A 27,263-nucleotide genomic window follows, 5' to 3' on the forward strand; every position below is an offset into this window, starting at 1 on the left:
CGGCCAAGGGCTTCCTTCGCAGTAGGCCCGGACACGCTCGGCTTTGATTGGCTGCCGCTTCCCTCGCTGTCTCTCTGATTGAGTGCCCTCCTGTCACTCAAGGCCTCCACGTTTCGCTACGCCCCGCCCATCAACTGCTCTCTGGTTGGCCGGCGCCCCCCTTTCTTGCGGGCGCTGTGATTGGAGCTGCCGCCCCTTCACTCCGGCGCGTTGCCCTATCGGCTTGCGGCGCTGCAGGATCGGGTCGGCGGTGAAGAATGTAGACCCGGCCGCTCCCCATGGTAAAACAAAATAATCCGGCGATGCTGGGTGTTCAAACCGGGGCGCTGCGAGCCCCGCCGCCGGCCGCAGGTTCGCCTCGTCTTTCCCCACGCAGTCCCCCTCGTCCCGCCCCTGCCTGGCTCGGGTGAGCGCCCTCAGCGACGTCCGAGCTGCCAGGAGAAAAGAGCGGAAGGATATCTTTGGGAGCGGCAGCGCCGCCTGAGGAGAGAGTGTGACAGAGGAAGTAGTTCCGGCCCCGGTTGGGCCTTGTTTCCCAAAAATAGCGCCCAGCGGGTATCCGTGCGCCGGTGTCAGTGTCTCCTGAGGAGCCTCAGCGGGGAGGAGGCAGGAGCGGTGGCGGCGGGGAGCGAGGGGACGCGAGCGGGTGAGTGAGCGAGGGGGGTCCTCGCTTTTGGGGGCGAGCGGGCGGGCGGGGGAGCGTTCCCTCAGCCCGGCGGCTGCGGACGGTGGCGAGGGTCGGAGGCGAGGCGCGGGGGGAGGCGAGCGAGCGGGGTCGGAGGCAGGGGCAGTGGGTGCCGGGCGGGGGCAGTGGCTGAGGGAGGGGGGAAAGGAGGGAGAAGGAGGGTCCCCCCCCGCCATCCCCTTGCCGCTCTGCCGTACCGACGGCCCCGGAGCGGAGCGGAGCGGAGCGGGGGGTGCTGGCGGGGAAGTTGGTGCGGGGGGCGGGCGGGGGAGGGGCGCGGGCCGGGGCGGCGCGGGGGCGGCGGGGTCCCGCGGGTGGGCAAGTTCCCCGCGCCCGGGGCCTCTCCAGAACTTCCTGCACCGCTGGCCGGAGGAGAGGATGGGCATTTGTGGACCAGGCCAGCGGAGTGCGCCCGGGGGCTGGTGCACCGGGGAGAGAGGGTGGGGTGCGAGGCCCTGGCGTTCGGGGAGCACTGAGGTAAGACCGCCTTCGCCTGGGTGGCCGACTGCTCGGCTCGGGCTGTGCGGGTGCCTGGAGAGGCGGGGAGGAAAAGTACCTTTTGTCCTGCGTCTCGGCAGCCACGTTGGGTAAGCAACATCACGTTTAAAAACAAACAAACGAAAAACCCGTCCTCGGAGTCTGTCCGTAGTATACGCTACCGAAAATGATGGGGGGGTCGGGGAGGGAGGAGGTGAAGGTAGAAATTGTTCAAGTAGTTGTACACCGCGTAAAGGTGCGTTGCGAATGGGAGGAGGAACTGTTCGCTAATGTGTAAACTAGAGGATGTTTTGTCCAGAGGAGGAAAAGATTGAAGGTACAGCTGTGTCGTGCTGCAAGTAGGGTTTTGTGCTCAGCGGCTCTGTGCAGTCGGGAGGATGAGAAAAGAGACTGGAAAGGCAGTAAATTCTTTGAGTTTATGGAGCTATGTTTTCCAATAAATTTCTACCTGCTTTTGAGATGCTAGGTGGGGACTAGAATGGAATGGCTTAGAAAAACTAAGCCAAAGTGACTTGTTTGACAGGTGATTAATTTTAGAGTTGAGAAACTGGAGTTCTGGGGGGGGGGGGGGGCAATCTAAGAAGCGGCTTTTTTTAGTGCTTAGTGTAAAACCATTGTGTCCCATACTTACGCAAAGACCAAATTTATTATGAACAGTGCGGGAAAGGGGTTCTGGGAAGTACAAAGGAGCAAGGAAAAGGAATAATCTGTAAACAGTAGCAAGGAAAAAATGTGGTTTGGTATGGCATTGGTCATATAGACAGTATTTATTTTAAACCTTTTTCAGAGTCTGGTAAATTTTTATGTAGTATAAGGAAGGCTGTAAGCTTTCAAACTTAATTACGTTAACTGTCTACACACAATTGTTCCTTATATAATTCTTTTTTCATTTTTTGAAAAATGAAAAATCTCTGTTTTGATATCTCTATTTTGATAGATATTTCTGTTGTCTTGTTATTGCTACTAGTGTTTAAACAACCTGTGCAAAAGGTGTTAGAGCAACATTCCTATAATTTATTCTGTCTGTTTCTAAAATTATTTAAAATGCTCATCTCTACCTCTTACACGTAAGAATGTAATCTTTGTTTTTTTCATTCTCCCTAACAAGCGATTTGCATTTGGGGGAGAAGTATGAGGTTCCTCTTTTAAACTATTTTTTTCATTTAGGTGCTAGAATATGTGCAAAATGACATGTCTTTCAATTACATAATTTAGTAGAATTGTAATAAAGGATGTGATTTTAACACTTTTGGTCACTAAAGGGCATAATTACGAAATGATATTTTAAAATTCTATACTTGTTTAGCTAGCAAAACAAAAATGAGAGAATGGAACAATTTGTCTTGATGTTAAGGGATTGTAATATTGCTGGCCAGTTGGAGATGAGCCTTGTTTGATTGAGGGCATTCAGTTTGGAATTTAGGAAGGAAAATAACCCAGTGCCCTGGTTAGTTATTTTTCTTCTCCATAATTCTTTTCTAAATCTGTAGTTGATGTCGTCCACCAGTAGCAGTAGAAGAGTATCATCGGTAAACGAGAAGAATCCTTCAGTGAGAGGGACGGGATCTACTTCCGAACAATTTTAGTGTAGATGGCAGTCTGTCTTTCTGCCAGTGCAACTCATCTAAACCAGTTTTAATATTCTAGCATTTCTAATCATTTATTTGTGAGAAGGCATTTCCAGATTGTAAGCTATGGTAGAAATATATCAGCCTTTAGCTTCTATGTTTGCTTGTTTTGCTTCCTTTTTTTAAGTGTGTATTTAAACCAATGTGGTTACACCTCACCTCTATAAATGAGTGGGACCGTAGAATGCTTTGCATGTGCCTGGATATCTGGATTTAGATTCCTTTATTTTGACATAACATTACTTTCCTTCTCTGCAAAATAAGGGATGAAGAACTAACTAAGTGAACATGGAATTTTATGAGGCTGGTTAGATTGATCTATAGAATTGAGTCCCTTTGGACTAGTAAGATGAGGAGGACTTGGTGGAATTAAAACTTGAAACAATTCTGGCGAATAAAATGGCTTATTATGGCAGAAGACCTATCTTATTTAGAAACCTTATTTGAGCTGAAGTGTGTGCGGTTTGCCTTAAACTGGTTAATGTGGGCAGCAAAGCTTTTACAGGGTTTATTTTAGAATGTTAGCCAAGTTTCTCAGATAACTTGTTGATGTCATTCTGTGTATTCTGGGCCCAAGCGCTGCTTCCGAGATACTGGAAGCACCATGCAAGTCTGTGAACAATGCCATGCTACCTTGCCTGCTCTCAGTCATGCCGTGCATAACAAAACACAGCTGACTAATCCTGTAACAGTAGTAGAAATAGTGTAGTATAATGCTATGTAATGTGCAAATCTGTATTAGTTTGGGAAATAAGTTTTTTGCCTGAATAAGAAGTATCTTGAATTTGTAATAACAGCAGTTTGTTATGCCTTGCATGAGAGATGTCTGTGTTCCAGGTCAATTTTTTAAAAATATCTTTTCTGAAATTGACATTAGCACATTTTATTCAACTCACCAACTTCTTAATTTATATTTTTAAAGGCCACAGGATTAAATAACTCTGTGTAAAACTTAGGCTTTGGGCCTATTCAGTCATGACAGCAGCCTGATAATATGTGCAAAACACTGGGACATACTTTTCCTTCTCATTGAAACAAAACTTACTTTGAATTAATGTGAACATGATGTGGTGACATATATGCTGCGTAACTTCTTAATGCACAAAGTGGCTTTATTAAGTTTTTATCTTCCTTGTATTTGAAAGATATTATGTCACATGTGTAATAATGGGTTCTTCAATTGATCAAATGGAACAGAAGTCAAAATCTATGTCTGTGATAATATGGGTGAATTTTGGTGCATGTTGTCTTGCGTTCAGATTTGATTCCTTCAGCTCTGGTAAAGTAAGCAGGGAAAATAAATGCATCATTCCTCTTTTTTCTTGTGTGCTTTACTGCTAGTCTTGAAAGGCTAGTGCAATAATTAATTGAATGGACTAGCCAATGTGTTACTGAAATGATACTGAATGTGGGTTTAGTTTAACTTTTTCTCCTAGGATGTGAAATGACTGAAGTCCCCAAAGGTGCAGTCAGATCCTGAAATAGCTGACTTTTTCCCTGAATGTTTACAAGGTGGTTTTGGTGTCTTATGAAGCCTGTAGGATTACAGCAAGACATTCTTTTGATTACCTCGCCGTCCCGTCCCCCCCAAGTTAATTTTGTTGACCTTCCAGTAAAAAGACTTTAGGAACTTTTTTGGACAGCTAATCAAAATACGTTTCAGGTCATTGATACAGTATCTAATGAATGAACAAAGTAGTATTACTAAGAGTTAAAAGCAGGCTTCTATTGTGTAATATGACAATTACCCTCCCCTTCCCCAGCATGTGTTCTGTGGTAGAGTACCAACTAATGAATAATGCCATGGAGGGTTAAGTTTGTAGCCCACAATACTATAGATTGCTTTGTTTATTTTAAAGTAAGCATCTGATCTAGATTTCTACCCCTTACCACCACCCTCATAATGGTGCATTCTTATTTTAACACTTGATCCTTCAAATTATTGCTTATGGAATTGAAAGGAAGGGATTTTTTTTTTTTCTTCCATACTAAGGGTCATCTTATTTTTGTTTATCAACTGTATTGTATAGACTTATATTTAATGGTTCTGTGAGAATTTTTCTAGGTTTCTTTATCCTTAACTCAAATACGATTTCTTTAGGAACGTAAACCCTTGTACTGTATACTGTCATTTCCATTTGACACTAAAGCAGAATTAATATCTTGCAAGACAACTCTGTTCCTGAGATTTCAATTCCCCCCCGCCAAAACAGTCATTGAGTTAGAATATTTTAAATGGTGTATATATGGTAATCTTCCTTTCTCCTTTGCTCCTTAATCTAAGGCTGCAGTGAAGAATTAGGCAGGAATGACTGTTGGGTAAAGACAGCTAAACTTTGTGGTCAGTCTTTTTTCAAAATTTTGATGCAGGGGAGTATAGAACCTTTTCTACAGAAAGCACTATGCTTTTTGTTCCCCATGTGTTGTAACAGTACAAGCGTGCCCATGTGATGAGAAGAAAACATATCCTTCTTAATAAGAGTGTGATTAATTGAATTATTTTTCAGGGAATTAACTAATTTATATTCAAAAAGTTAGTGATGCTTAATTAGGTAGGTCTCCCAGTTATATTTGTCTCTGTCCCTGAAGAGCTTTTGAATTCGGCCGAAGTCCTTATGGGCCAACCTAGAGATTTAAAAGTGCATTCTGTATTGCTTTGTGCTCAGCTGGATTTCACTAGTATTTACTAAGTATTGTTGCATACCTATTTTAAGTATAGCAAGATAAAAAGTGTTAGGATTTATCAGCCAAGCATAGTTGTGGAAAGGTGCTTGCATTAAGTATCTGTGTACCAGGCATTGATGACAAAGCATCTTTTACTGTGGTTTTTTCCTTTTTTTTTTTTTTTTTTTTTTAAATAAAGAGCTAAATAACTGGGAGAAAAATGTGTTTGCCTTCACTGTGGTGGTCGGAGATCACCTAAAAGGGTAGGATGTAGAATGGATGGGTTTGTGCTCATGATACTTTTATGATGATAATTAGGGGGGATGAAGGATTTTTTCCATTTACTTTAAATCCCTTCGAGTGTTTTTGAAACTCGGCTTCATTTGAAAACCAGATTGCTTCCAACACTGTAATTTAGGATTGTATGGATTGTACTAATGTTATTTTTATTGTTTGAAAGCTAACCATAGACCTGTGAGAATATGTAAAGTGGGTATGTCATCTTGATACCTGCAGCAATATTTGCAAGCTGTGGTCAGTATCAGTATTGAGTGCTGTACCAATATACACAGGCCTGATCTTGTAATTTTCTGTGATCACTTACAATGTTTGGAAGGTCAAGGGGGATAAATTATCCAACTTTTAGCCATATAATTATATAAGCACATCTATAACTGAGCTATGCTGTGGCTATGCTGTTAAAACATTTCTTTCTTGAAGATACTGGCGTACAGAGTTGAGAGAATTCAGAGGAGATCATTTTGGTATCCCTTATGATATGTAGGAAAGTATTGTAAGCGTAAAAAGAATTATAAACAGTTGTAAGAGAGGAGAGTAAGCAAGCAGTTGAACCTTGGGAGACTCACAGATAGACACACAGATACAAAAAGATGAGGGGTCATAAAAGGCAGAACAGACTTGCCTTGGCAGTGTCCGCTGAAAAAAACGTTGAAAGGTGGCAGGATAAGGTGACCTCCCCCCCCACCCCATACCTCACAAAATCTGCAATACTTGAGACTGGGAGGCTGAGGAAAAAGTTATTATAGGGTTTTTTTCTCAGATATGAGAAGAAGTGACAGAGGTTTTAAGTGGACATCTTTCCCCAGATGTTCTGAATTGTATTTAATTGACCATCTTACTGTTGTGGAAAACTTGTATAGTATAGCTCAGAAACATTTTGTAAGGTTATCAACATTAAGGACATCTTGGTTTTGGTATCATTCTTTCACAGCAACTGCCCTCTTCCTGATATGACTGCATGCATCCTGTTTTAAGAACTGTAAGCTGACAAGAATGACTGCTAATAAGTTGGTGTATGTAGCAATTAAAAAAATGTTGCTTTCTCCAGCGTGAACTTTCAAAGTGTTGAGTCTTCTGAGAATATTTGAGAAAATGGGATGTTCCATCATCACTGTGCTTGTATTATGTTGTCATGCAGTGAGGGTATTAAACTAAATTTTTCAGTAACTAAATATCTTCATTTTTCCTTGGAGCTGTTCAAATTATTATGTAATAATACGAGGTTTTAATTGCAATTCAGGTGTCTTAAATTTATGCTCAGAAGCCTGTTGGTTTCAGCGTAAAATAGGGCAAAGTAAAAGGTATGGCAAGAGATGCACTGTTCCCTTTTTGTATACATCAAGTGAAAAGTGCTTTCTGCTGAAATCTTTGAGCCTATAGGCTGTGAAATTATGTTTGTTAGTCTGGGTTTGATAACACAAATATTAGCTTGGCTAGTTGGCTTTTGGGATTTGAAGCTTTTGAGTGCAGAATAAGGATTTCCTCTGAGAAACTTCCTTAATATCCTCCTGTGTTTCTTTTGGAGCGTTAGGGTTTTTGTGGTTTGTGTGTTGTTGGTTTTTTTTTTTTTTTGTCCCCTTGTTGTTCTCCTTATCTTTGTTCGTAGCATTCCAAATGGTGGTCTCTTAACTTTTTGTCACTGAAACATATACGAAGATCTTTGCTTTGAGAGATGTTGGGCTCGACTATGAAAAAAGTGCCAGCAGTAAAAGTACTAATGGTTTCCATTAGGAAGCACTAAATTAGAAGAACTCCTTCAGGGGAAGGAGGCAAAATCCTGCATGGCTGAAGAGAGATATGATCAGTAGGTGGAGGCAGGTATTCACTGGATATTGGAGATGTGGAATATGGCTATATTTGCAGAAGTTCTAGTTATTAACACAAATACTCTAAAAATTCACAAGGAGTATGTAGAGCATGTAGTAACATTGTTGAATATCAAAGAATAATTTTTAGTTTTAAGTAGCCGCTCATTGTTTTCTTCATCACAAATATGAAAACTGCTAACCTGAATAGCCATCAGAAAAGTAATGGGAAACCTATCAATTGAATTAACTGAAATCTTAAAAATATTTTATTTTACCAAATCTGTATTACAAAATCAGATAGAAATACAGAACACTTGTTCTCAGGACACAGAGAAATTCAAAACGTCCCCCAGACTTTGTCATGGGTTTAATATGAGTTGAAATCTGAGGAGAGGGGGGAAACAACAAGAGTTATCATAAGATAATTGTAAAATGATTTCTTTCCTTTAAAAAAAAAAGCTATTGGTCAATGTTTCTATTTATCCCTGTTAATTCAGTAGCTTCAAGGAACTAGTAAAATGTGATTGAAAGTTCTGGATTTTAAGACATAAGTGATTAATGTTCCTGAATGCTGGAGTCATTTAGATGCTTCCCGCAAAATAGAAGGAAGTACTTTAAAAGACGAATGATTTGTTCAGAAGATGAAATAGGGTTATGGGAGAGTTGAAAACTTCAACTACTGTTACTGTCTTAGCATTCTGAAGGATGCTTCTAGTGACTCCTAGTTGAATTTTTTACAGCCTTATCTACATAGGAGGCTTGGATTCACAGTAAGATGAAATGTAACCTGATAGCCCGCAGTTATCCCACCAGCTGCTTTTCAGTAAATCTTCCTGCAGATACTTTTAGCATGCCCTATATATGAGACTTCCCTAGTTCAGTGGGTTGCAGTCTTTTTTTCTCTATTTGTAGATTTCCCATATGTTTTTGCTGAGGAGATGGACTCCTGTACTGTCAAGTTAAGCCTAGTGGTGACATGCTTGTTTTTATAGTTACCTTTTGAGGATGCCCTAGAATTCGTTCATGAACCCTGCTGCTGTGAAGTACATACGTGTTTACAATGAAGTGTGTTAGCACAAGGTGCTTATATAAAACTTGCACCGGATTCTATCAGAACATAAGTCATTCACTTCAGAAGAGGTGATTGGAGGGAGGGATTGAAATGTTATGACTATTAAGAGATCCAAGTAAAAAATGCTTCTTTTAAAAGCTGAGAAAAGGGTTTGCCCCATCTTAGAAGGTTATGATCCAAGCCCAAATCTACTGTGTAGTCATGTTATGAGCCCCTGCAGCACCCTCTGGTGATCCGAACATGCTTGTGCAGCAGTTGGGGTCCCGGCTGAGCTCCTGGATGAGCGTAACCATCAGGTCTTGCTACAGGACCGAAGAAATACTTTAGAGCAAGCCTAGGCTACAACCAGCTTGTTGTTACTAATGGGTGCTATTGGGTTTTGCTGCCATTTTTTTCTTCTAATTTTTGTCTAAGCAGAGATGGAAGTCATTAAAGGATCTGTAGACTGTCCTGTTAATATTGGCTCTAGGCAAGCATAACCAGTGGGATTGCATGAGATAAAAGAATTCCAGCTTTATGGCTGGGTTGCTCAGGAGCAAATGAAGCGTGGTATGGGGAAGAGGGAAGAACAAAGACAATGTGTATATGGAAATTCTCATTCTGTGTACTATAGCCCATTTTATTTATGATACTAAAATATAGCTTGGAGAAACAGTGGAAAAATTTAAATTTAAAAATAGTCTGAACAGTAATAGTAAAGTAGTGGTTTTGGAAGTTCTGTAAGTTTTATTACTTGCATTTCCCTTATTTTTCAACTCTTCTGTAATTTCCCGATCTTTCGGAGTATCCCCTCTATACAGTGTATTTCTTGTAGGTTCTTTAAATATCTTGAAAGGCCTGCTAGCTGTGGCTAGTCTGAGTACAGGTGCCTGCTGACTGCCTGAGTGATCCAACAGAACCTGCTGCTTCTCTGGTCACCGCAGGTCAGGTGCTTCGCTTGGGGGCTATGTGCAACTGCCAGGTCAAAAACTCTGCAGCACTTTATAAAAAGTCTTAAAAATAATTGATAGTTTTTCTGTTGCACTTGGTTGAAACTGGCCAATTAAATCAGAAGCTGTTAATGAGGGAGAACAGACTGTGATCCCATAAGCCTCATCTTATTAGAAAAGCAGGTTTAGAAAGCTGTGGGTAATAGTTCCATCTTCAAGATTTTAGTGCCATCACTGATAATGCCCTAATCTTATATCAGTAAACAGTGTTATTTTCTTAAGTGTTTTTATTTAATTTTATGAAAATAAACTTTTGAAGGTAGGATGACTTAAAACTCTGCATTCAGTTTCTTAATTTGCTTTCCTTTTAATGTATTTGATTTGATCTAAATGCCATATTAGGCTGTGATTCATTCATTCAGCAGAATAAAGTTAAATCTTAAATAGATCTTCATTTTGATGATGGCTGTTTGTAAGTATATGGGAAGATAGTTGTGTAGAACTTTTGTGATTTCTTCCTACCCAGAGAGTCTGGTCAAGATGCTGTTTGCAAAATTCTGTAATCGTTTGGGGATTTTGTGCAGAGAATCGACTCTGCAGCATTTGTACTCAGGATGTGATTCTTGTGATCTAGAATAGAAGCTCAATGGGTTGCGATTGCAACTGCCTGTCTTGCTTTTCCCTTGCCAGACTTTGGACCATAATTGCTTATAGCTTTGGACAGTAGTTTGCTTCTCTTATGCATTTGTTCTGGAGGTGGGGGAGCAGGAGCTTATTTGCATCAAAGAAAGTCAGAAGACCTGCATGTCTAGAAACCATTTAGATTTTTCTAACACCTTATGCCTAATCTCCCCTGCCCGTGTCATTCCCCCCCACCCAAAGGAACAGAAGAGTGGAGGGAATATCTTGTTTTGTTCTTAAGAGATACCAATAAATTTATTTAAAATATCCCCCACCCCCCCATGTGAGGCTCATATCTGTGTTTTATTGAGGACTGTCTAGATCCTATTTTTTAAAACATGGTATTTTTAAGGCTGAATTGTTCAGTAATAAGACCTACCACAATATTCCTGAAGATACTGGCTGACTGGCTCTCAAAAGAGGTTTCAACCTGCTTTTCCGTTGTGAATTCCTTTAATGAAACGTTAATGAGAAGATGATCTGATAAACATCTTGAAAACTTTCTGTGCAACAAACTCACTTATAATCTGAGGCTTTTTCTTCAGATCTATTTCTTTTAAGGCATCTATGTTTGTTTCGGTAGCTGTCTGTCTTGCATGCATGTAGGTAGTGCCTACAAGCAAGCCACAAATATTTTGGTGTGTTGTTCTTCTAAGGCTTGAATGACTAATTTTCTGAAGGTGTAAGGAACAACAGCCCTTCATGTGAAGTTTCTTTTGTGCTTGTTACAACTGTTAGAAGCAGGAGAAAGTAAGTACAGACTAAAATTCGGAGTTGCAGTCTGACGACGAATCCTCCAGGCTTCTTATCTTGAATAGCTGAGATCACAATTCTTGCTTCTGTCTTATCTGTACTTCACTGCTTTTAATTCTTCATGGTCTCTTCTGCTTAATCTTAATGGCTTATAAGATGCTTCACTGGTGTAATTAGCTTATCTTAAAATAGTCTGATCTGTTAGCAATACTGGAACAGTGAAGGGACGGACAGCCAGCCCAATCATTGGGTTTCATGTAGTGCACCCACAGAGATGTGTCAGTGTTTGAGCCACAGGGGAGGAAGGAAGTAGTAGCTGAGAATTCTTCAAAGATATAACTGGATTTTGAACATGAATGCTTCAGCCCACCTGTATTAGGATTTACAGATGTTTTCCTTCAGGATTTTGACAACACCCAAGTAAAGTAACTAGAAAGCAGCTTTTGTTTTGTTTCAACCAAGATACAAGTGAAGTGGAATGAAGATATAAAATTCAGTTCCGAGGGTGTTCCTTTGCTTAGTTTGTTCTTTTGTGTTTGTAGCTTGAGTGTGTCTGGCTTAGTTTATCAACTTTTACGCTTGAGAGAGAGAGTGAGCCTCATCTTACCTCAAACTCCTTCTTGTTTCAAACTTATGAGTATTTCTGGTCTCAGACCTTTAAACTTTGAAGTGTCCTACCATTAATGTATCTACTTACTTGAGACTGTGTATCTAGGTTTGACTACTTTCTATAATTGTCTTGTCTTCCTTTTCCATTTCCATCTCCTTAGGCACAAATACAAATTTGGGCAAGGAAACAATTGCATATATTAATGGAAAGGATTGTTGTAGGTGTATTAATTCTGAAGGGTAAGCTCCACATTTAAAATGCGTGTTTTTGGAAGAGCTTGTGCTGCAGTTGTTATTGTAATTGCTACGATATTGAACAAGGGATTAGAATACTTTTTGTTTCTTGTTGCTATGCAGGAGAAGGAACTTGATATACGATACATTCAGGATGCTGCTTGTGATGAGATTTATTCCATATTTTCTGCAAGACATCTTTTTGTTTGGATTTCTGTAGAAGAGTACTTATTTTTCTGAAGTTCATTAAAAAAAAAGAAAAAAGCAAACTCCAAAATTATGTGCCAAGTTGCCATGCTTTTTGTTGATTAAAAATGGATTTCAGTGTTTAGTGTGATCCAACTAGGGAAATGTTCAGATCCTCAGTAGCTAATGCTAGGTATACAAATACTGGCTGCTCTTGACTTTAAGCAGAAAATGTAGTTCTATTATTTCAACGTCTAAAATGCTTTTTAGGGAAAGCTTGTTCTATTTTTGAATTGATAACTGTTCATTCTGGAGTCTAATAAAACTCCTACATTGACATTTTTAGGTCCTGTTTTTTGATCTCTCAAACCCTGAAAAAAAAACCAAACCAAACTTGTAAGAAACGCTTTTATTATGTAGTGTTTGAGTTTGCAGAGCATCATTGAAAGACTCACTTGGACTCTGTAAGACGTAGCTAAAAACAAATTCTCCTGATAATGTTTGACTTCTACTTCCAGGTGGGTTTTGTATACTACCTTCACACAGGAAGTGAGAAAAGTAGTTTTTGACTGTACGTTAGTGTCTTGCGTATGCTGCTAGATTTCTTGAGCTTTTCCTGTAAATGGCAGTAACTTGGCAAGCCCTACGTGTAGTTTAATGTTTAAACTAACTCTAGTTTTATTTTGCTGGTATTGCTGGTGCTTTTACGTATACAGATAGAGTTGCAATGTAACTGAAGATTGGGAGGTGGAACCTGCTTCTCCTCCTGTTAGAGCTGTGTATCCCAAAAGCTTGTTATAGGCATCATTTTAGTATGGTTCAGTTTGTCACAACAAAATTACTCTGGTGAAACTTCTAGACCAGATTAGATTAAGTCAGCTTTCAACTGAATTTGGTACATTTCTTGTACTACTTGGGGTTTTTTTTTGTGTTGTGTGTGTTTTGTTTTTTTTCTTTTTTCCTTGTTTCTCCCACATTCACTAACTGTGCTTACAATGAGTTTTAAGAGAACTAGTTTCAATGTTCCAGCTAAATCCTTGGCTGCAGTGATGGCGTAAGTGTTGGAGATCTTATTCTGGTATTCTTTCTACCATGTTTCCTTGTGTCTGTTAGACCTATTTAGATGAAAGTGCTGTAAGCTGACGACATTACCTGTGTGCTTGTTCCCCATTATACTGTTTGTCTTAGAAGTATTAGTAGAGAGATTATTAGGAGAGGAAATCTAGCACTGAAAGCTTCCTGTAGACTACTTGAAATAGTGGTGAATTCTAACAGGGTTCCCATGGTAGTGAATGTGTTTTCTTTAATGCACGTTAGTCAGATCTTGCTATTGTCTTCTTTATAATACAGCATGTTGGCTGTATTAAAGTCAATACACAAGTTGCCTTAGCAAAAATTTCTAAAACACTATTAAAAAATATGTAAAACCATGTTTGGCAAAAAATGCTAAAGGGTTCTAGTGGTTCCTGAGCATGTAGGGAACCATTTTTTTCTCTTTTTGGCATTCACATAAGCTTTTTTAATCCAAGTCTTTGTCTCTTTCTCCTCTGCTGTATTCCCGCACTAAATTAAATTATTTAACTTTTATTTTAGCAATAGGAGGCAATTTGAGCATAATTGAAGTAATGTATCTGTCTAAATGAGTGATACCTAATTGGATTATCATTGTTTAGAGAACATGTCTGCAATCATTCATTGCGAAACCATATATTTCTGTTTGAGAGCTACAATAAATATTGAAGTCTGACTGTTCAATCTAGCGCATGTAGTTTTAGATCTGCACATTGCCACTCTTAATTTCCTGAATGCACCAGTGTGTTGAGATGCTGTTCTGGAATTCCAGGACTTTGGTGAAGGTGAAGGGAGCTGTGGCTGTAGTTTAGTGGTAGAGAAGGGCACACACCATTTGTCCGCCCAATCCAGCCAACTTGTGGCCAGCCCTTCTCTCCTGCTTTGTCTGCTGTGCCTGTTACAGGAGATTTCAGCCCTCTTACTGCCTGGGGTTCATACTCTGCCCGTGGGAAGATGCAGTGTATCTCGAGGTGCTCAGAGCCATTTGGATAAATGAGGGAAGATAACGTCCGTATTGTTTTCTAATTTTTCTTTAAAAGGTGTTTCTGGGTTGTAGTGCTGTTTCGCTAGTCTTGGGCAATTTACATATGAAATCTCCTAAAACCAGAAGGTTCTTCACCCAGACCTTAGCCCTGTGCATCCAATAGGTCTGTGCAGTATGCTTAGACATGTTACAAGCTTATAGGCCTTATCTATATTTCCTATACAGCAACTTCCTTGGCTTATAGTAATAATGCTGTCATTTGAAAGACTTGCTATAAGGTACTGTACTGAACAACATATGATGGGGAAAAATGTTACTAATTAGATCTGTCTTCCAGATTAGAGACCAAATTCAGGAAAATAGTCTTTTAGTCTGTTTAGCTAGAATTTCTCAGATCCCCTCTTAGAGCGAAGGTAAAGCTATATTGTGATAGATGTGTGTAGATAGATGTATGCAGACTACTTTGAAAGAAGTTTAGTGTAGCTGTGTAAGTCAATGATATGTTAGGGTACCCACGCAGGGAAAGCATTTATTTTTTTATCCCTACCGCTTGAAAATCCATGGTGTCACAAAATGCTCTTTAATTGTAGTACCCGAATGGGGCAAACCTGTTTCTTAATGGAGAATGCATCTTAAGAGTCATATTTGTCATGTATTAGGTCTTTGGGAAACTGAGTTAATAAGTTTGGTTATGACTATTCACTAGCGAGATGTGGATGGCAAGGCACCTGCGTTTTGAGGTGGGTATATCTTATCACATGGTCTTGTGTGGTTTGTAGCTGTGAATTCCTGTTTCAGCTTTTCTTCATATATTTAGCAGAAGAGTACTGAAACTATTTGATATGTTCCAGTAAAACAAATTCAGTCAGCACCCACCAACTCTTATTCTTTTTCCATTTGTTTCTTTCTTAAATGTGGCTTTGTCATTTTTATGTATTGTGAGAATGTATTAAGATTCTTTGATTTAGCAAGCCTTGCTGTGTGAAATGCCTTCAAAAGTAGGCTTGAAATGCTTCATAATTACTGTGTGACAAATTTAAATCAGTCATCCTTACAAAAAAAAAAAAAATCTTATTTTTGTTTACATATTTCATTTAGATGATTAGACTACAATGAAGTTTGTGGCTTTTGGTAAAACTTGTAGTTCCAAAATTTGTCTGTGGTCTGGATTGGTACCTCTGTTCTAAGAAGAAAATTTTGGCTCAGATGGCTTTTAACAAGTCAGGAAAACTAGGGAGATGAAAAATTTTGTTTCATTTTGATCTGTATGTATGACAGAGGCTTCTGAACTGTCCAGCATACAGATCTTGTGGTGTTGATAATAGCTGGATGATGATGGTGGTAGTTTCTACTCTGTTGTAATTTGATCTCACCAAATGGATGCCTAACTCTGAGAAGCCTTAGCTTTAACTAAGGACTTCATTCTGCCAGATATAACTTCCATCAGCTCTTGCTATTTACAAATATGGAAGATAAAAAATTAGAAATAATTTTCTAGTGAGAGTGCCGCATTTTCACATTTGTTTTCAGTTCTCCAGTTGATACCTGCAGGTTAAATTAGAAGTTTAAATTGTGATCCGGAAGACTTCTGTACCTCAAGCTTGTCTGCTAATCCCTTGCTTTAGCTGCAAATGTTACTTTTATTGGCAAACCTTGCCTTGTTTTGAGTGTTTTGCTGTTAAGGAAATTTAAGATTGGTGCCTTGCCTTTTGAAGTTGGTTGGTTGCTTTCTGACCCTGGTGCGAATGCCTTAATCCTTGTCTCCCTGCCTAGGTGCAATTTAGCAATCTCTTGTCCTGTTCTTCATCAGTGTGACAGGGCAGAACAGTATTTTGAAGAGGAGGTATGGTATGGCATGGCATGCCATGTGACTTGGCTAAAATGAAGTGATGTAAACAATTGAAGCTATGTTGCATATGATTTTTGGTATGAGGATCTGGAAGAGTGAATATGTCAGACTTCAGTTGTTTATTCTTTATAATTTTTTTTTGAGAGATAGTTGCAAGTAAATCAGCAGTATTTCCGCCTCCCCCTCCCCACCCCCCATCCCCTTCTGTCTTTCTCTGCTGTTTTTTGGAGCTTTCATTCATTTCACTTCCCAGTGGGTAGATGATTTTTCTGTCAGATTTATCTATTAAATAAAGTGCTAGTGTGTTTTCTCCTGAGGAAGAGAAAATCTTGTGAATTCTACTCTCGGTATGTATCTCGTTTTTACTTATCTTAATATCTTCCCTTTCATTTTTGGTTTGTCTTCTAACGCTCTTGTGAATAAAGTTCCAGATCAGTCAGCTGGGTATGTCGCATGAACAGATTTTTTTGTTCCTTTTTTCCACCTGGGGTCTTGAAAAGTAGATGCTCCAAAACTGGCCAATTATGTACCAACATTTTTGGAGAAACGAAACAATTACTACCTGATCTTAAAACCAAATATCTGTATAGTTTTACATTATGCAAGCCATGCTTTTATTGATAATCATGTTAGGTAGGTTTTGATTTCTGTTGTTGTTGGATTTTTGTTTGCTTCTGAAATAAGAGTAACCTGTAACATGTCAAACAGTTGCAGGTAGTTTAATTCCAAGTCTTCCACCAAGGTCAGTGGTCTTTTAAGGTGCTTTGTATAATATTGAGCATTTATTGTTAGTCAAAACATGTTTCATATAATCTGTAAGACTGTAACTTTTCTCTGTAGGACCCTAATATTACTTGCTTGCAGTAGTAACACTGGTTTTTAATTTTTTACTATATTGGTGAAATTTGGAAGCTACATTTTTAATGGTGCAGTCAGAAACATGTTAATTAGAAGGATGAAAAACATGTTTTTTGTAGAAAAGTTGTGTTTGTTGACCACATTTCCTAGTTTTGTCTTCATATTGAAGTTTACTGGTTCAGTTATTTCATTACTTTTCTGTGCTTTTTATCAGTGTAGCTCTTGGTTTTAATTAATTTATTAATAAATTTTAATTTATTCTTTGCAAAAGGAATCCGGTATAAGACTGCTCTGTGTTAACTGTTGTATACTTCTAATGTGCTTATACTTTTTTTTTGTGTGTGTTGTTCTTCCGTGCTGTGACTTTGCTAATAGCAGGTCAGAATGGTATGTAACTCAAGTCATCAAGATGAAAAAAAAATTTTCAAATAAGATGTAATGAAAAAATGGGTTCAAGTCTGATGCAGATAAGGAAGTGATGGTGTAAATATTTGAGCAGTAATAAGTCAAATGCAAAGTTTAGCAGAAGTAAACAATTGGAACATTATAATTCAGCTAGGCTCAGGTTTTTGACAGTTATGTGGAGGTGAAGCATGGTTCTTGAGGAGATTTTTTTTTTTATTTGCAGTGACAGCTTCTGTGCTCCCATGGGTTGGGGGGTGGGGAATTCTTACCAGCAGCTGCCTGGAAACCTGTAAGGGCAAAGATGGCCCAGATTTGATGTTAAAGCTCTCAGGCAGAGTACTGCTGTGTATTAGCACTTAGCCAATATGATGCTATTTGACCAGATAAAGTATCTCAATCATGTGCTTATGTGTGACGCTATATGAATACATATTCTGTGTGTAGCTAGTACAAGTGTTTCTCCTGGTTCATTAAAAAAAAATCCTATATTAGAGATGATTTGGTGTGTCCAATGTGGTCCCTTAGTGCAGAAGTTCTAATGTCAAAATGAAACCTGGTCAGTGTATCAGGACCATACTGTAGACTTCAGATAGTTTGGTGCTTAATTTTTGAGTGACTAAAATAGCAAGTGTTATAATACTTTTCTTTTCTAAAAATGTGGTATTCTGTATCTTTCTGTCAGTGTTTTATTTGATAAATGCTAGTGTTCTCTGCAGACTAATTAAGGAATGACGCTCAATAATGAGCTAGTTTAAAGTATCATCTACTCAAAATCCAACCGTTTATTACAGCATACCTGTATCTTTGCCTCTCCTTTTTCTCTTGATATGTCCATAGCATATCTTTATTGTGGATGACTCGGTTACCCATTGTTAGTTATATCTGGTTTCCAGGTGTCCCCATCCAGTGGAAAGGGAGGACCAGTGATGTATGAGCAATCTCATGAAGTTTCTACTTTACAGGGAACAGTGTCAGGATGTGCTTATAGTATGCAGCAAATGTGCAATTGCAGCTTAAGTAGGTATATGAGATAACTTTAAACTAGCCACCGTGGATATGGTTTCACTAGAGTAGCAAGAGTCTGAGAATTTTTTATGTGGGCCAGCTGCCTAAATATTTACCAAAGGTCTGTATGATTCCCCCTGCCTCCAATTTGAGTGCTGAAGCCTACTGTGATTACACTCTTACTGACAACATGTTTAAGTTTGGCCTTCCTCTATGCTTATGAAAAGAAAAGGATTAATGTGTGTTCTTCCAGCAGAATACAGATACTTTTCTAATCTCTCTTGACCTCTGTGATCAAGTCTATTCCCCTTTTATTTTAGCATCCTCCAAGGCAGCAGTCTGAAGCCATGAAACACATAATCTGAAATGTTCCCCGTGTTAGTCTATTGGCAGCTTTTAAAAGGATTGCCTTCCTTTCCCCATTAGGCTGGCATTCTCTGTCGTGGTGTCCTCTTTTGTAGTATGACACAGGAAAGCATGGTGACAGAGATTGATAAAATATTTCTAGTGTGTGCTCCATTAATTTTGACAACTCAGATTTGTTTGTACTTTTTATATGCCAGTGTGTATTTCTATATATGTCAGTTTTTTAATATGACAGTGTCTTTTATAGAGAACATCTGCTATGAAACTGTTAGAACAGTATGCAGTAATACTTATTTAATGTGTTCTAGTAGTTACTGTGTACCCAGTTGGTTTAATAAACCAGTAAAGCATTTCAAATGTTGAATATCCTATCTAGTTAATACTGTGTACTGTTTTGAATTTCATCAGTCTTACATGTCACATATTATAGACTGCAATCTTGTGACCTTTTCCTTAAATTATCATAGCAAGAGAGTAAGACAAACCAATTAGCTTTGGAGTTTTGAATCTTAAAAATACATAATATAGATAACATAAATGCAAGGCTTACACGAGTGTTTTAAAATAGTAAATGGGTTAAAGTAGCACTGGCATACTTAGTACTCTGTTGGCATAGTTTTTCCCTTCAGATGGTTGTTTGGAATGTGAGGCCTCTTCCTATATTTGCTGTAGCAGAGCTAAACTCTAATGTCACTTACAGGAGAAATCTAATACAAGCAGCTTGTACAGAACTGACCTGCTGCCATGATAGCATGGAGTATATTTAGCATGCATATGTCTAGTAACTGTGTGATCTTATGCAAGTGAATAAAACAGTGAAACTCACAAAAGTAATTTCTGTTAATTAAATAAAACGTTACCAAACTATTTGAAGAGACTCAGTTTGTAACTGAGATGTAACCAGCTGCAGAATTTGGAATGCTGCAGCATTGTGTCTGTATATTAGTGTAAGAGAGGACTGAGAATTCAAATGCAGTTGGATTTTTTTAATCCACCATAATTTTTTGAGTGTTTTGTTTGTTTTGTAGGCTGTTACGGTTCAGTTTGCTGCTGCCATGATGGCTAAAGATGAATTTTTAAATGAAATCTGAAAATAGCAATCTGACCCTCAGGTACTTAATCTTTAAGAAAGGGTACAAATGTAAATTTTGGCAATGCTGTGATATTGTCAGAATTTCTTGGTATCATCTGTGCTTAAAAGCTAATGTGTCAGTTACATGCCTTCTGCAGATTTAACAGGTCACCATTTGGGAGATGGTGTGCAGGGAAGAGTGGTGTATGTAAGTCCTCTATCAAGACAATGTTACAAGGTGGATAATCTCTTTAATGGAATATAATCTCTCTTACGCAAAATCCTAATGAAGTTTAATGCCATTTTCTCTGCTGATTTGGTGCTGAAAGTGTGATGTTGACGTTGGTTTACTGTTTAAGGTGTTTTGACATGTTGTGCTGAGTGGAGTGAGATGGCTTGCTCATCGTCTCCTGTTCGTTGCGTGACACCATTTAGCATGTGGTAGCAGGATTCTTCTTGCACTGTAGCTATGGACCCAGATAAATAAAAATGTCCTAGGTTGTATCTAAGCTCCAGAGTGCAGCTTTAATACTGAATATGGGACACGTATTTCTAATAACCCGTTGCTAAGGGATTTACTTAGTCTTGGACTTGCATGATTGCATTCCTTAAGCCCGAAGATTCAAGCAGGTTCTGAATGCTTTGGGAGTTCCTTTTTTCTTTGGGTCCAGTGGTCACACCTCATGCCAGTGAGGCTTGGCTAAAAGCAGAGGAATGAAGGGTTCCACCTTCCGCAGCTGTGATTTAACTTGTACAACTTCTAGCTGATAACCTGTTCCACCTCTTCCTGTTGAGAAGACTACGTAGACACTTTGTTGCAGATAATAGGTTGTTGGATTTTGGTTTTTGATGGTATTTCTCTAGATGCACTGTCGTTATGGACTAGTAAGCTCCTTCAAAGGTTGAAGATACTTTCTACTGGATTCTCTAGTTTTGGTAGATACTGTATTTGCAGAAAAATTACAAGGAAGCCCAGTGGATTTCTTTTGAGTACTTTAAGGACACGCATAGTAAAACAGCATTAAATTGTCTTAAACATAATAGAGAACTGAAATTATTCCATAAAGCATAACGATATTGTGTGCTTAGAGTTACATACCTTAGCATACATACTGTTTCCTAGCTCTGCAGAATATAATTGTGTTGGAAGCTATGGTTGGTCTTTTTAAATGTTTCAAAATATCAATAATCCTCTTGCCCAAGTTCCTGAATTAATAGCATATGAAAGCAACAGGGTCCCTTCAGAGTTCCCATTTTGTTTTTCCATAGCAGCCTGGATCTGAGACACTGCAGAACCACCAGTGAAAACTCGGATCTCTAGCAAAAGCTGCCACTCGTTTGCAGTGGGTTTGTCAGTGCTATTGACAAATACTTTTTAATTTCAGTTTCATGATTTAGCTCACTTTTTCTCATGGCTCTTCTAAATAATTTTTTTGTTACGAGAACTGAGTCTTGTTCTTAATTGATTTTGCTTTCAGAAGGCCAGAGAATACCATGTGCATCCTTGAAAGACCTTCCCTTAAGGTGAAATCGTTAAAAGTGAATGAGAACCAGTTTCTTTTTAATGTCTGTTTGAGTCTCCTAAATTTAAAAAGCCATGTCTATGTCTTTGTTCTATGCTTCATGGCATCAAACTGGATAAAATGCCACAGATAAAACTCCCTACAGATAAATTTATTGTTAACTCTTTCTGCTGCTGTCCTCCATCATGCTTTTTCCTCTGCTTTTGGGGACTTCTGCTTCACTTCAATGCCTTCCTTCCAAATGTATGGGGTAAGCATCCTCACTGAAGTGAACTCATTCCAAAAAACAGTAAGGTTTGAGAGCTATCTCACCTCCATATGGGAAGAGTATAGGGAATACTACCATCCTGTTCAGGAATATTTTTGGCTTCAGTTCCACCTACTGAAAGAATTAGGCAAGGGCACCCATATGAATAAAATAATACTTTGAGTCTGAGGATTCACTAGATAGACTAAGTATTTCTTCCTTTCCATGCCCAAACTGACATCTTGCAAATAATGCAAATGGACTGGCTCAACAGCATTAAAACATAACAGCAGAAATCTTAGTTTATTATGTTTAAACCAAAGCTCAGTGCATTGCTGCTTTCTAGATGCTGTACACTTAGGCAACAGACCTGGCTCATGCATGTTTATCTATTACTGAACTGTGCGTTTATGGTAGCTTTAAGATTTTTATGTGGTACTTTTTCTGGTGCGGAGTACTGAAGGGTTTGCATTTTTTTGAGTAAGCGATGCATACAAAGGGGAGTGCCTGCCATCTATAAAGGTTTGCTAATGTTGTTAATCAGATACTACTGTCAAAATTAAATATATTCACTGGTAGACAAAGAGGAAGGAAAATCTACAAGAAGCTAGAAGGCTTTCCAAGTATTGGTTGACGTAACATGTTAAGAGTAGTGCCTGCTAGAAGTACAGGGTAAGCTTGTTTTGATTCGTATCTTCCTTTTGAAAGCAGGCAAATGTTTATAGCGTAGAGGATGTCTCCACCCCTCCCCCTAGCGAAGCTGTGTGCTGGAGAAAATGGTGACACTGTATGTTGGTGAATTCTTGCAAATCTAAACGTAGACCATAATCATAGGTGTGTCTGTGCAGGGGTAAAAATCTATTAGCTTCAGATGAAATCATAAGCTGAAGTTTTGAGAACTAGGTCTGACTCAGTTCAGTGGTTAACGTTTTGGGTGATACTAAGAAGTCTTTGTTTCAAATCTCAGTTTAAAAATCCGTTCAGCTTGGGAGCAGGAAGTAATCTGCTAAAAAGCGTCTATCAATCTGCAGATTGTCTGAACTGCAGAGTGAATTGCTGGAAAGATAACTTTCTTCCAGTGGGAAGACAAAATTTTGTAGTCTTTGTGGTTTGTTTTTAATTTTCTTTCCTTTAAGCAAGTCTGAATGCATTTCCTTACAGCTTCTGTAATCCTGCCTCAGAGTAGAGGTTATGAGATGAGAACTGAGGGGAAAGTAGAACTCAGTCACCAATACAATTTCCTAATTAAAATCCACCTTACTAATTCTTTCTTCCATTTCTTATGTGCTGTCAGGAGTATCTTGTATTTTGGTGTACAACTTATCCTGTGTTAGCTGTAAGTTGACTGTTGTGTTTTTATTAAGCAATGTGTGGCCTCATATGCAAAACTTGCATGGCATCAGTTAGGGGAGAAGGAGCTGAGCTACGTAAGAGCATGAAACGATGGAACTGGATGCTGGAAGTTTCTTGCAGTATGATTTGTAGCCAGAGTTAGAGCTTTGTTTTGGTATTAAATCTTGTTGCAACATACAGATATATAGATAATTTAAGATTTTCAGGCTGGTATATGAAGACAGTTAATTGAAGATTTTCAGGGTGCTATATGAAAACACTTAAGTGCAAAGGTACTTCAGTCTTATTGGGGGAAAATATGCTGTTAATACAGGCAAAAGCAGCAGTAATAGAGATGAACATATTAGGCCTTAGTTATGCTGTCCCTTCTAGGCTCTGTCTTTGCTGATGCAGGTGAAATTGGAGACTACAAGTGCTGGTATCTCTGCTGTTTGCCAGCTAGCTGTCAATATTTATTGCTTCAGCTGCTGCAAGGCTTCCAGTCAGTATGTAAAAGGAAGACGGTTTTGATGTCCTGAAGGCCCAGAGTACTCAACAATAACTTTTTTAGGAGGAGTTAAAATTTCTTGCAGGTGCAAGAATGCTTCTAAGCAGGTTCTTGAAAGTTGTGTATAAACTGCATGCCAGTTCGCTGTGGTTCACTTTTTTGTTCATGTAACTCCATATAATCGTGTTCACAGATTATTTACTTAGAATGAATAAAATGAGGTGCTGTAAAATAATTAAGCTAGCATCTGATTCTAGCATACAGAATCCACTTTCATGAATACATTTAATATGTGAGGTTTTTTTCCTTAGGTAAGTATAGAGAGTTTTTCATGGCGATGAAATGCTTTATTGCTATACCAGAAAGGAAAGGAAGAAATTGCGGATTCTTCCTCATGTACTCTAGTGATGCTGCTAGAATAAAGAAATGCATTTCTCTGTCTGAATAAGTCTATCACTTGACATGTAGGAATGTAACACTGGCTTTAACCCCTTGTTTCTCCAAGCTCAAAAATTGGCTGAGGTGTCTGAACTTGCACATTGCACGCTTTCATCTACCAGGGCTACAGGCAGTATCAACATTTTATAGTGGGATGCAACTGCTCTTCCCAAAATAAGAGCACTTGCTGTTAACAGTAAGTGCAGCAATTAGAACCAAGGAGAAGTCATTCATGTCCAACTGGTACATATTTGCTTTACAACTCAAATATGCTCCCTAAGTCTATTAGCTAGGATTTTGTTAGAGATGACCAAGAAGACAGCATAGATGGAAGGGATCCAGCAGTGTGTGTGAAATAGGCACTGTTCTGTGTGACTCTTCCTAGCAGGTTTAAATCAGTGATGCAATAATGAAGTGCTGAGATGTCCACTTCGACAATCTAATAGTGCAAGAGACTGAGGCTGATTATGCAGTCTTTCCCTTCTGAAGTGGTTTCAGGGCTGCTTCTTGGCATTTCTGGCAGTTTCTTTGATAGTGAGGATAATTATTTTTTCCTTTTCCAAAATCAGGATAGTACGCTGTGTGTGACTGTTGGTGTTTTGTTTTTTGTGGTTTTTTTTTTTTTTAATTTTTAATGCATAATTGCAGGTCTGGATGGCCAGCTGTATTTATAGTCTCAGATTCCTGACTGATCCTGGTTATTGTCAGGTCTAGGCAGTCATTGCATCAGATAGTACTTGGCTGATTAAGTAGTGAAGATGTCTACCTTACAGTTTCAGAAAGCTTGCATTTGCATCTAATGTTTCACGTCAAAGTTAAATGAATATACTTGTTTAAATGGAAAAGGTTTTCAGTAGGGGAAGTCTACAATAATCTGAGCCTGACTGGGCTTCTGTTTCAGATTCCTGGCTACTTAATGTAATTGAAAACAAGCCAGCTGCCTTTCAAATACATTAAGATCCAGCTTTTACAATATCTTGCTTTTCTCAATATTCCTTGCTCTTGTTTTAACTCTTCAGTGATGTAGTAGTTTATTCATGTAGTAGTTTATTGGAAGAGCTTTGTATATTTATGTATGGATCACTTAATTGATTCTTGCTTGGCACCTTGATTAAATTTTTCTAGGCCTTCACTTAAACTTCTGTCAGCTGTATCTTCTCATTCAGACCTTTTTAGTGGCTCTATTTGTGTAAGATCTTTGTTCAGGGTTTGTTGACAGGAAGAGAAATTAAGATATTTTTGAAGTTTTGAGGATTTCTGTTTTTAATACAGTAATGGGAACAAATGGGTCAGACTGCTTTCTTTTATTTATGGTCATTGAGTATTTAATACCAGAAGCTATTGAAACAGATACTTTTAATATATCTTGCTATCCACCACTTGAATCATGTAGTTTTGCTGTGAAGCAGTAATATTAGTTAGGGTCAAGTGACTTATGTTTTCTATTTGCAGCAATCTGCAAGAAAGGTAAAATAATTAGATTTTATCATTTGCTGTACCTGCAAGGCAGAGCAAGTAATGGAGTTACTGTAGCATCATGAATTTCCACTTACCAACTAAATAATATTAACTGACTGTGTATGCTGGTTTGTTGCCATTGCTAAGGAAAGAATAGTTTCAAAGTTAGTTTTAGAATTAGGTTTCTATTCAGAGAACAGTTCTTGTTAGAAAATTCAGTGTGCTATAATCGGTGTAGTTTAGGTAACGTTTTTATAAGTGAATCAAAGTGGCTAGGTTAATGTTAACGACATATGAATGCCCAGACTACCAGACATCACCTGCCAATAAAGGAAAAGATTTATATGCGAGAGCAGAAAATATTCTCAATAATATTCTTGTTTATTTTCTTAGTAGAAACTGAGTTTACTACAGTATGTTTAGGTGTTGGTGTATGTGTCTTAATGTAGTTAACTTTTGTTTTCAATGGCCTGCCCTGTACTTGATTTGGACAGTCTTTGCTTGTGATTGATTTTAAGAATATAGACATCCAAATGGAGGGCAGTAACACCAGCCTTGGGGGAGGAAGGCAGAAAAGAGAAAGATGGTTATGAAATACTTGGATCAATAAAATGTTTTAGGTTGTAAAGAATTTCATTCTAGGTTGCTTTTGAAAGTGGCTGCTGAAATTAGAGAGTTCGTGGGAATCAGACTTTTTCTTGACTGTGGGTGTCTAGAAGCATCTTCCTGAGTTCATTGATGTTGCCTATGTTTGGCCTGTATTTAATCTTTTTCCAGTGTATCACTCCTGAGATGTAGCTGAGTGGATTCTTCTCACTTATATGTTGTTTTATTACTTGCCACCTGTCTGCCTCTAGATTCTGAAACCTTTAGATTATAAAGAAACAGTCTCCATGCATGTTTAGAAAGGACCTGCCTTGTGATCTTCTGTAGCCTCCCCCCCCGAATGGTATGGTATTTTACTTAAATATAAAATGACTATTTGCTTAAAAGGATGCAGGGAAGGGAATAATTCAGTAACATTTGGTTTTAATCTCTCTGTAGTACGGTGTAACTCTTTTTTTTTTTCAAATTTTTGTTTAGCAGTTTTGTATCTGAATTTTAAAAGAGGAGATTGAGTTTTGAACAAAGGCTATGGCAGCCACAGAAAGAGAATCTTACCACTAATCTTTGTTAGAAACATGTAGGCGTCTTTATGGTTTACTGAACGTCTTACTGAGGCATGCAGGCTGTTTGAAGCATTATGTTGTCGTGTCTGTCTGGTTTATAATTGTTGCACTTAAATAATATGACTGCATGCTGTCATTTAATCAGACATCGAATAAATTATCAAGAAGGCTTTTCTGGATAATTGTTCAGTGATTTAAAGCTTCTTACAGATTCTTTGATGTGTGATATCTATTCTGTTTGTTGGTGTTCCTGCCCTGTCCCTTTTTTAAAGGGGGGGGTGCCTGTATCATGTGGAATCCTCTGGAAGATTGGAAATGTGTATTTGTTAAGAAAGAGAGTGTGCTCAGGAGGGAAATGGTTGTGAAGACTAGCTGTCATACCAGGTTAAAAGAAAAGAAAAAAAAGAAAAAAGAGGGAGTCAGGCAAGAAGCTTGGTGCCTGTAGCTTGTACAGAGCATGAAGAAAAGCTGATACACAGGATCAGGAAGAAGCAGATAATTTAGAATAAGCTAAACCTTGGGAAGAAGTTTAACAAGTACAAAATGGGAGCATAAGGTGCTCTGTGTCACAAAGCCACTGTTGACTGAAGCCAAACTTGGAAAGGAAGACCCATCTTGCAAGGGGACAATGCACAAGGAAGAATCTTGTTTGTAATCCTTCTATATTTCCATTCTCTCGTGTACTCGCATTTGTCTCTTGCTAAGACCTTTAATAAAATCTGGCATTTTTTAGTTTGAAGTATGGTTTGAAGAAGCTCTCTGTAGGAGAAGGTATAAGCAGAGCCATGTGAAAGCTATGGCTGCCTTTGTATCCCACTACATTCCTGAAGTCAGCTGTAAATGTTTTTGGTTGCCGTAATGTTTGTTCAGTAACATGTGTTGAAGTTGCTGTCATGTGGCTGTTTGTTGCATTACCTCAACAGTTTGTAC

General features: G+C 38.6%; 1 protein-coding gene across 7 annotated transcripts in view; it reads left to right on the forward strand.

Annotated features, from left to right (window-relative positions):
• Positions 1-607: 607 nt before the first annotated feature.
• MEF2A (myocyte enhancer factor 2A) overlaps positions 608-27,263 on the forward strand; it is a 96,637-nt gene continuing 69,981 nt past the window's right edge. For all 7 annotated transcript variants that reach the window (XM_059824000.1, XM_059824003.1, XM_059824006.1 and 4 more), the window contains exon 1: positions 608-646. The gene's annotated coding sequence lies outside the window, so the exon portion shown is untranslated. The remainder of the gene's footprint in view (positions 647-27,263) is intronic.

The sequence above is a fragment of the Gavia stellata genome, chromosome 13 (genome assembly GCF_030936135.1).
Source record: "Gavia stellata isolate bGavSte3 chromosome 13, bGavSte3.hap2, whole genome shotgun sequence".
NCBI lineage: Eukaryota > Metazoa > Chordata > Aves > Gaviiformes > Gaviidae > Gavia > Gavia stellata.